General features: G+C 63.3%; 1 long non-coding RNA gene across 2 annotated transcripts; it reads left to right on the top strand.

The window, feature by feature from the left end:
* Positions 1–1752: 1752 nt before the first annotated feature.
* LOC118970108 (uncharacterized) lies at positions 1753–4568 on the top strand. 2 transcript variants are annotated; one of them, XR_005057902.2, is made up of 6 exons: positions 1753–2168; positions 2345–2441; positions 2916–3143; positions 3314–3392; positions 3824–3966; positions 4300–4568. It is a non-coding gene; the product is annotated as an uncharacterized lncRNA (long non-coding RNA). The 2 variants fall into 2 exon arrangements; XR_012121707.1 differs by having other exon boundaries at positions 1753–2441.
* Positions 4569–9557: the final 4989 nt, after the last annotated feature.

The following is a 9557-nucleotide window of genomic DNA, read 5'->3' on the forward strand; positions in this document are numbered from 1 at the left end:
ACAGCGACAACTGGCCCTGGAGTGCAGCACAAGGTGGGCCAGTCAACAGCTCTGACGTCTCAAAAGGAGAGGAATCGGTCCTCTGGAGGCACTTTCCACCTGGCGACTTCCGCCTGGTGTCCTCGGAAGGAGCTCGAACATCTGGGGAAGGTGCTGCGGGGGCCTGTTGAATCCCCGTGGGTGGTGCTGTGTCTGGCCACAACTTCACAGCTGCGCCCAGGCATGGGCTTTGCCCTCGGGCCAGCAGCCACCGTCCAGCTCCCCAAACATGCAGGCACCCCACCCCTTCTGCCTTCTGCTGCCCTCCCAGCAGCCCACCTCCTCCTCCGAGGGCCATCTCCATGGCAACCCGAGCGCTAGGGGACACCCCTGACATCCAGGCCTGGGAGCACCCCCCAGGGGATCACTTTGCCCATCAGATGCCACCGTCTCTCTGTGTCCCACCAGGAGGAGAAAACCCCTCAGGAGCCACTCCTCCACTGAAAATGGCTGACAGCCCTGGCGGCCCCCCAGCATCTCCAGGGTGCCTGGCACCACCACGACCCCTCACCTGTGCACACAGCCCCTGGGGAGGCCGTCGTGGGGCAGGGCCTCCTGGCCACCGTGCCCACCATCCCTCTCAACTGCAGATGCTGTCCTCTCTGCAGGTGGGGAAACCGAGGCACAGTCAGGCCACCTGTCACCAGCGGGGGCTTTCTAACACATGATTAATGTCAGTGGTAAACCACACGTATCCTCTGGGGCATCCCAGGGAACCCAAAGCCCAGATTCGTATTGGGGCACCACCAGGTTCTGGAACAGTGGGCTTCTGTTCACTGTCTGCCTCTGCACGTTGCCAGAAGCTAACAGGCTCACGGGCTGCTTTGGGGCCCAGGACCCCAGCCCAAGAGGCCAGGATGAGCCCCCGGCCAGAAGCCTCAGGGGCTGCCTCCCACCGGGGCTTGACAGGGCCCATGAATACACCTTCTGGGCAAATAAAACGCCCAGTGGCTCCCAGCCTGACAACACGCATCCATTGTCCCCTCAGCCTGGAGCCCAGACTCGGAGCTGCAGGCCCCCCACGGGACCCACCAGCTGAGGAGGAGCCACACCCAAAACCTGCCTGGGCCTCACAGCAAATAATGACCCAGGGTAGGTGGGCACCCAGGCCTCCCTCCCATGAGGCCACCCAGGCCCCACGCTGTCCCAGCCGGCGGCACTTCCCCTCGTGTCTGACTCTGCCCACTTCTTAGCCGCGAGCATGGAGGTGTGGAGAGAGGAGGCAGCTCCTCAGCGCTGCCCTGCCTGCCTCCCATGTGGGGGGTGGATTCCCCACTGGGGGGTCCCAGGAGAGCCCCAGCGTGTGTGCGTGGCCCTTAGCCGCTGCCTGGCACTGACGCCTTGGCTGGTCCATGGGACCAGGCTGTCGGAAGCCAGTCCCTGGGCTTGCCCGCCAACGGCCCCCAGGCCAGGCTGAGCGAGGGACTGACCTCACCCTGCCTGGAGCCCCCGGGCAGGACTCTGGGGCCCCGCAGGTGCACTGAGTTCCCCCAAGAAGCAGGAACAGCATCTCTGGCCTGGCACGTCCCAGCGGTGGGCCCTCGTCCACTGGGGAAGCTGCCCAGCCACCAGGCCTGCATCCCCATTCCGTGTGCAAGGGGCAGCCGCTGTGCGGCTCTGGGTGCCGGCTACCGGTGAGTCATGCCAGGGACTCTGCTGTGTCCAGCTGGGTGGGGCCCTGGGCCCTGTTTGCTCTCACTGGAAGCAGGAGGGACTTCCTGCAAAGGTACTGTGGCCTCGCGCCAAGTGGACTCCAAGGGTGTTTTCCAGGCAAACCAGGAAGCAGAGCCGGCTGCTCCTCCAGCCCCCGCCGGCCCCGGTAGGGCAGACCCTTCCCAGCCGCCCCAGCGCCCACTTCGCCTGGCTCTGAGCGCCGGGGCCCCTCGCTGTCCCGCTGCCAGGTGCCGCGCGACGGGACAGCCACTGATCCCGCCACAGCGGCTCAGGGAGGCGAGGGAGGCGGTGCCCCCGACAGCCGGCCAGTGCCCGAGGGAGCCACGCCAGCACGAGGAGCCAGGGCTAGAGTGTCGTCACATCCAGGGGGACATGAGGAGACCCTGATCCAGGGGCGGGGATCAGTGAAGAGCAGCCCCCGGGGTGGAGCGCATGCTGGGGTCCTCAGCCAGAGTGTGAGTCGCCTTCCAGGGCCCGGACAGGAAGGTCCCCCCACCCGACAGGGACTCGGAGGGCTGGAGGCAGTTCAGCACCAGCCCGCTCTGCCCTCAGGGCAGCCGGCCAGTCGCTCGGGGCCACCTCTGCTGGCACGGCATGCACTCACCAGAACCCTCTGAACCCTGCATTCCAGCCAGGAAACCCCCACTTCCCCCATCTTGCTGGGGAATTCACCAAGAAGCAGAAGTTAATTTAGATCACCTGAAACCCCCAGGGAGGGTCACTGCCAGGTGAGTGGCAGGCGGCCCCGAAGCGGGCTCTGGGGGCAGAAGCCACTAGCGGAACTTCGGGAAATCACCAAGGCCCCGTCAGGAAGGAAAAGCCGGGGGTCTTGATGGCACAGCCCAGTTAGTCTCCTTCCCAGGTGTGGGGGGGGACGCCCGTCGCGTGTGGCCGCATTCCACCGCACGAGCAAGGCAGGAGGCCTGGCCACTGGCTTTGCCCCCCCAGGCTCAGTTCCCATGATGGCCCCTGCAAAAGCCTGGGTCCCTGTCCCAACTTGGGGACAGCGCCTGCTGGGCCTGCCCTCTGCCCTCCTGGCGCCCGGCCGCCCTGCCAGGGGGCTGCCGGCCGCATGTTAATCTATCAGTTCCTGGTGTGGGCTGGGACCGGGCGCCCAGCTGGGCTGTGTCTGACTGCAAACAGCAGAGGGATGCTGGCGTGGAGCCCTCGGCACACTGACAGCTCAGCCCCCACACCCGCAGCCCGACCAGAGTTCAAGCTAATCAGCACGCAGAGCCTCCCGTGGTAGCCTCGGTCACCGGGCCAGGGATGTCCTCCTGCCCTGACCTCCAGACCCCTCGCCTCTCACCCGGTGAAGGGTCCCCAGCCCTCCCTCCCCGCCTGAGCCTCTCTGTGGTCACTGTGATGGCACCAGGCCTGGTTCCACCGCCGTGGGCCGTGTCTCCACTGGCTTGGGCAGCCTCCTGGAGGTGAGCCGAGAACCAGGCACCACGAGCCCCTCACCAGCTGTGGGGTCCCAGGCGATGGGGGGAGCAGGGAGGATGAGGGACGGGGCGCTCCGGGCCCCCCACTCCAGGTGCCCCCATGCCTCCTGCTACCATACCCAGAAGCTCCGCCACACCATGAGGTTGTGTTTCAGGCCCTGCATGCAGACCTGCCGCCTGCCTGGCCCCAGCAAGGCAGATCCCACATGGGCCGCACGCCCGCTTTGTGCAAGGGTAAGAGCACAGCGTTTGGCACACACCCTCGGGAAAGCACCCCTGTGGTTTCTCTGGGGCCCGAGGACATGGGGAGGCCCACAGAGACCCCGGCCAGGGGGAGACTGGGCACGGAGCCCTGACCTCCAGGCCTCGGCCTGGAGAACCGCTGGGACAGCTGGTCAAGGGCAGCTGCTCCAACGTCCCTCGGTTGTGTCCACACGGTGGGCCCTGCCAGAACCAGAAGGGCAGCCCCACCTGGTCCTCATGCACCTGGACGGCAGGAGAGCCGGGAGACTGGTGGGGCAGACCCTTCCCAGCCGCCCCAGGGCCCACTTCGCCTGGCTCTGAGCGCCGGGGCCTGGGGCCCAGGCCTCATTGTCCCACTGCCAGGTGCCGTGCGACTGGACAGTCACTAATCCTGCCACACAGACTGTCTGTCACCTCTGCAGACACCAGCCAAACAGCCATGTGCACTCGTGGCTCAACAAAGAGAGACGGGGTCTCCTGAAACCCCAAAAAGACTGATAAAGAGGAAACAAGAGGCCAGAGCTGTGCAGGGTCGGTGACAGCGCTGGGACGCACAGCTGCAGAGGTGAGAGCCGGCCCAGGTCTGCAGGGACCTCGGCCCGCCTTGCACCTCCCGCTGTGGGACGGATGGGTTTGCAGTTTATGCAAGTGTGAAGGTGAAGCTGCGGCCCGGCAGCGGCACCAGGGTCTGGCCTGCCTGAGGGCCCAGCCTTCCCCTTGGCCGGCCCTCTGCGCTGGCCCTGCCCCGGGCCCAGCTGCCTCCAGGAGCGGTCTGCTGATTTGTGGCCGACCTAATCCCACACTAATTGGATTTCTGGTTGGTGGTGAAAGATCTGTGTGCGTGCCAGCCTGCTCCTCGTTTGCACAGAATTTTAATTGTTTCCAAATTAATCCTCAGACTCGAGTGAGCTCAGCACAGATAAGCTGGTCGCAGGGAGGGGAGCAGCCGCATTCCTGCCTTCCCGGGCCAGAGCTGGCCGCCCCTGGCGTGGGGAGGCCGAGCCTCGGACATGACGCGACCGCTGAGAAATGTCCAGCACCTTCTCCTGCTCTGCTGTCGGCAGGAGCGTGGCCGGGCCCCCCACTCTGTTTGCTTTCGGCTCAGCCTCTCTCTTAATCCTATCTTTGCCAGTTTGTATCCAATTTAATACAGCTTCCGTAAATCTACATTAATTACCCAGTGTATGTCCAGCCTGTGTCCCCCGCTCACCACTCACCGTCCCGGGAGCCGGACACAGAGAGCCTCGGAGGTCAGGTAGGTGGAGGAGAGGAAGGCAACTCACGCAGGGAAGGGGCTTTGGGGCCCCTTCCCCATAAGAGCCCCCGCCGAGCTGAGGGGGCAAGGTCCCAGCCAGGCAGCGTGAAGGGCCAGCTGCTTCCACCAGGAAGTCTTCCCGGATGGACTCTGCCTCCCTGAGCCCCACCGACAGCTAGAGCGTGTGCCCAGGGCTAGGCCTGCCCTCCCTGCCACCCTCCTCCCAAAGGACTTGGGCACCTTGTAAAATGTGTCCATAATAGTTGGAAAAAAATGAATGAAGACACCAAAATAGATAAAGTGGGCTTCACCAAAGTCACAAATTTTGTGCTTCATAGGACACCATCTGGAAAGTGAAGAGAAAACCTACACAATGGCAGGACATATTTGCAAACCACATATCAGTTAAGGGTCTAGTATCCAGAATATATAAAGAACTCCTACAACCCAACAATTGTAAGACTGATCACCTAACGTCAAAAAATGGGTGAAGCGTCTGAAGTAGACATTCTCCAAAGGAGACACACGAACCACCAGTAAGCACATGAAAAGATGCTCCTTATCATTAGCCGGCAGGGACCACACATCAAAACCACAACGAGATCCCACCTCACACCACTAAGACAGCTACTACCAGCAAACAGAAAACGCCGGTACTGGCGAGGATGTGGGATGCAGAGCCTCCTGCTCCGTAGGGAGCACCAGTGGGGGGGCAGCACCGTGGAAACCAGCCGGCTGGCCCTCAAAAGGTTCCAAACAGAATTACCAGGTCGTCCAGCAATTCTGCTCCGGGGTGTGCATGGGAGATAATCAAAAACATACAAACATGCAAAAATGTGTACACGAAGGTACATAGCATTTTTCACGGCAGCCAGAGGTAGGAACAACCCAGACACCCATCAGCAGAGGAAAGGATAAACACAACGTGGCCCGTGTGTTCAGTGGGCTGCTCCTCAGTCATGCGGAAGAGTGGAGATCTGACACGCTGCCACACGGGTGAACCTCAGCTCACCGTGCTCGGTGGGAAAGGGCGGGCCGGTCGGGCACACGCTGCACGCTGCCGCCTCCATGAAGTGTCCAGGCGGGGCCGGGGGGTGAAAGCTGAGGGCTGAGGGGTCTCCTGCAGGGAAGATGGGGTGTTCTGACAGCGGGCGACTCCAGTGCATTTGGCCGGTGTACTAAAACCCATTGGATGGTGTTGCCATTTTAAAATGGCTGGTCTTGCCATATGTAAACTGTGTCTAAGAAAAAGAAAAGTGCTTATTAAAAAGTGAATAATGAGCGAACAAGGGAGGAAGAAATAGCGAGAGGAGGCCGGGAGAGCGTGGGGGCTGTGGCTCTGCCGTGCATCTGCTCTCCGCCCCTCTCCCTCCCTTCCCTGGGGTGTGGCCAGAGGGCAGAGCAGGCCCTGGGGACCCAGCCCTCATAGCCAGGGCCTGCGTGGAGCTCACTGTTTTTTCTGGAAGCTTCTGAGCTGGATTCTGCCTGATTCTTAAACACCTGGCATCAGACGGGGCCCACAGGACACGTGCCAGCCTCCGGCCTCCCGGGCTGGGGCTCTGCTCTGGGGCTTGGTGTCCCAACACCTGAAAACCCTGAGGTCTTTCCCAAAGGGACCCACATTGCAGCCAGTGCCCCAGTCCCTCTGCGACCCCCACAGGAAGGGGCACAGCCACCCACCAGCTGGACCCTGCCTGGCCTCTGACGGCAGAGGTCCAAACGCCCTCCTCCCCAGGACTGCTCAGGAGGATACTGGTCCTCAGGGTCATGCCCGCTGCCCTCGTGCACTTACTGCAGCCGCAATGACGCAATTTCCATATGAGTGTCACATTCAGACATATGAACGTTGACATGTCAACATGCATTTTAGGGTCACACAGTTCAACCACCAGAGTGTCTTGTTTGAAGCCAAATCGTGTGCCAGGCAGGGCCTCATGCCACCGTCAGCCTGGTGCAGGTTCTGGATGTGAGGGCAGGTCTCTGGGATCAGCACAGGGAGGGGACTGCAGTTCCTGGGGTACGGAGGCCGGTGATGCTGTCCAGGGTGCAGGGAACACGGAGGGGGGTCTCTGGGGCCTGCCCTGGGGAGTGGCTGTGTCGTTACGTGGCGAGAGGGGAGTCGAGTCACAGGAGTTTGCCAGTCACTGGCCTTCGATGGGACGGTGCTGGGTGGTCCCAGCCCATCACAGGGGTCCTCAAAAGCAGAGTCCAAGGCAGGGGTTATGAGGACCTGACCAGCCAGCCAGCTGTGAAGACGCCAAGGGGCCCTGAGCTATGGAACGTGGCGCCTCTGGGGGCTGGAAGAGGCAGGATGTGGATCCTTGGAGCCCCCAGAGGGGCCAGCACCATCCACGCCTGGACGTCAGCCCCGGGGGCCTGAGTCGGACTTCCGAGCCCACGGCTGCAGGAGGTAAAAGGTCGCTGCTTTCAGGTACCGCATCTGCGGTGGCTCCTTACAGCAAGGTGGCCCGCCCCCCACCAGCATGAGGGGGCTGCAGGACCCAGGCTCAGAGCCCATGCATGCAACCCAGGTGGACCCAGCCAGCCAGCCACAGAGGCCAGGGCCACAGAAGGCTCCACAGCAGGACGGGAGGAACATGGCACAGCCACACCGACCACATGCACCACGCAGGCCTGGTCCTCAGAAGGCCACGCATGCTCCCTTCTGGGCAGGACAGCGGGCTCTGAGTACGCCTGTCAGCGTGGCCCGAGGCCTGGAGGCTGCTTGGGCGGCCGTGGGAACTGACAGGGCTCAGCCTGCCAGCCTATCCCACCCCAGGCCCCAGAGGCCCCTGTCCTCTGCCGACCCTGGCCCAGGTGTCCGGGCTCCCAGCTGCTCTGAGCAGACGCGGCCACAGAGAGTGGGCCTGGCCCCAGTACACATAGTCCCAGGGCCCCGGCCCAGAGCACTCCTGGGGGAGAGGCTTCTAGCTGCACAGGGTGTCGCCTCCATCACCCAGCCTGGCTGAGGTCATGCCGTCACCAAACACTGTCCTCAGACGTGGGTTGGTGCCAGCGTGTGCCACCCCACTGCTGCCCCGGGAGACTGAGGCTCGTGGGGCCAGGGGCCACCAGCCCCACAGCCCACACTCAGGCCCCTGCCTGGCAGGGCAGCTCACCAAGTTCTGGCCTAATGGGGACCAGATACCCACCAGGCCCAGGCTGCTGCTGGGTGGGTTGTCTGGACCCCAACCCCCACCCGTGCCTCCCTTTGGAGATGGCCTGTCACCCCATTGCTGGGGCCATAAGTCAGGGCTGTGCGGGCACAGCGGTGTCAGGCCTGGGGGAATCACAGGCCCCCCACAGGTTTCCTCCCACGGGCCGCTGGCCGCAACCCCCTCCAGGCAGCCCTGCCCCCGGGCACTGGGGCGCACACTGGGGCAGGTGAGGGCTCACTCTCCTGAGGGCTGTGGGCACCCTGCACTGTCAAGACGGCCACTGCCCATCCCTGCAGCCTCTCCATCTCGCTGGCCCCAGAGCCCTCCCAGGTCCCTGGGCAACAGCCAGAGAAGGAAAGAGGGGTCCAGGACCGCGCAGCTCAGAGACAGCGCTGGACCCCAGACCCAGGGCTCCCCCTTCCCGGCACAGCAGGGCCTCATGAAGCACCTTCCGATGCAGGTGGAGTAAGGGGCCCCTACCAGCCGCCGCCCCTGCCCCGCCCTTGTTCTCCTGTCAGCCATGCCAGGGCTCCAGCCCTCAGCCCCGAGCTCTAGGGCACAGCCAGGATGCCCTGGGCCACGGGAGCTCGGAACTCCCAGGAGGAGCTGCGAGCAGGTGGTCTGGATGCTGATGCGCCACGGGGAGGCAGGGCACCCCTGGCATGGAGACCTGGCCCCTGCTGGTGACAGCACCTGCTCCACAGGCAGATCTGTGACCAAGGACACACATGAATCCGGTGTGCTGGGCCTGCACCACGTGTGTGGGGCTCCGCACGTGTCCATATGCACATCCCCAAGTGTGTGTGTGCACGTGTGTTGCAGCTTGTTCCCTGAGGGTGAGAGCATGACAGTGTGTGCACGTGTGTGTGCGTTCGAGTGTATGTCCCCAGGTGTATATGTGTGCATCTCACTTCAGGGACACTCCAGGGAGCTCTGGGGGCCGGGAAGGGCCTGTCCCTGGGGCGGTGCAGCATTGGGGGACCTGGGGGCGCCCCTTGCCGAGAGCGTGGACTCCAGAGCAGCTGCTGGGCTGTCCAATTGCCTTGGGAAATGCAGACAGATGCTGCCTGGAGGTGCCAGGTAACCCACAGGGGCCCCTCTAGACCGATTTTCCCCGTGATTTAACAGGCTTCCCCATTCCTCCCAGCACAGTACCCCCACCCACCGTGGCCTCAGGTCCTGGGGTCCAGAGTTGCCCTGGGGCTCCTGTGCCCTCAGACCAGGCCCCTGACTGCGGGGGACTCCTGGGTTCAGTCACTGAGGAGCTGAAGGCCATGTCAGGTGCCCAAATGCACTGGGAAGAGGGCCCACCATCTCTCAAACCCACTAGAAGTCTCCTTTCAAAACACTTGAAGCTCAAAAATGAAGAGAAATAGGTCTTCAGTGGCATGGTGGTCAGGGTCCAGCAAGGCAAACGGTGTGGTAAACACTCCTGGGTAAGGGCGCCTGGTGCTCAGCCTGGGCACATGCAGAAGACACGTGGGGGAGACGTAAAGGAGGCCAACTGGCCTCTCCAGGCACCTGTTTGCGCCTGGCCTGTGCCGTCCCACTGAGCGGGGTCAGGCAGGGGAAACGCTTCATCTGCATCGCCCGGAAGCCGTGCACCATCGGGGAAAGTGGGCAGCGGACAGGACAGGCCCTTGGTTATCTGACCTGCGTGGGAGGAGGGTGAGGCTGCTGGTGGGAGGGGGATGCAGAGACAGCGTCAGCACCGAGCCCCTGTCCTGGCCTCTCCCCCAGCCC

This window comes from Manis javanica, chromosome 10 (genome assembly GCF_040802235.1).
Source record: "Manis javanica isolate MJ-LG chromosome 10, MJ_LKY, whole genome shotgun sequence".
Lineage (NCBI taxonomy): Eukaryota > Metazoa > Chordata > Mammalia > Pholidota > Manidae > Manis > Manis javanica.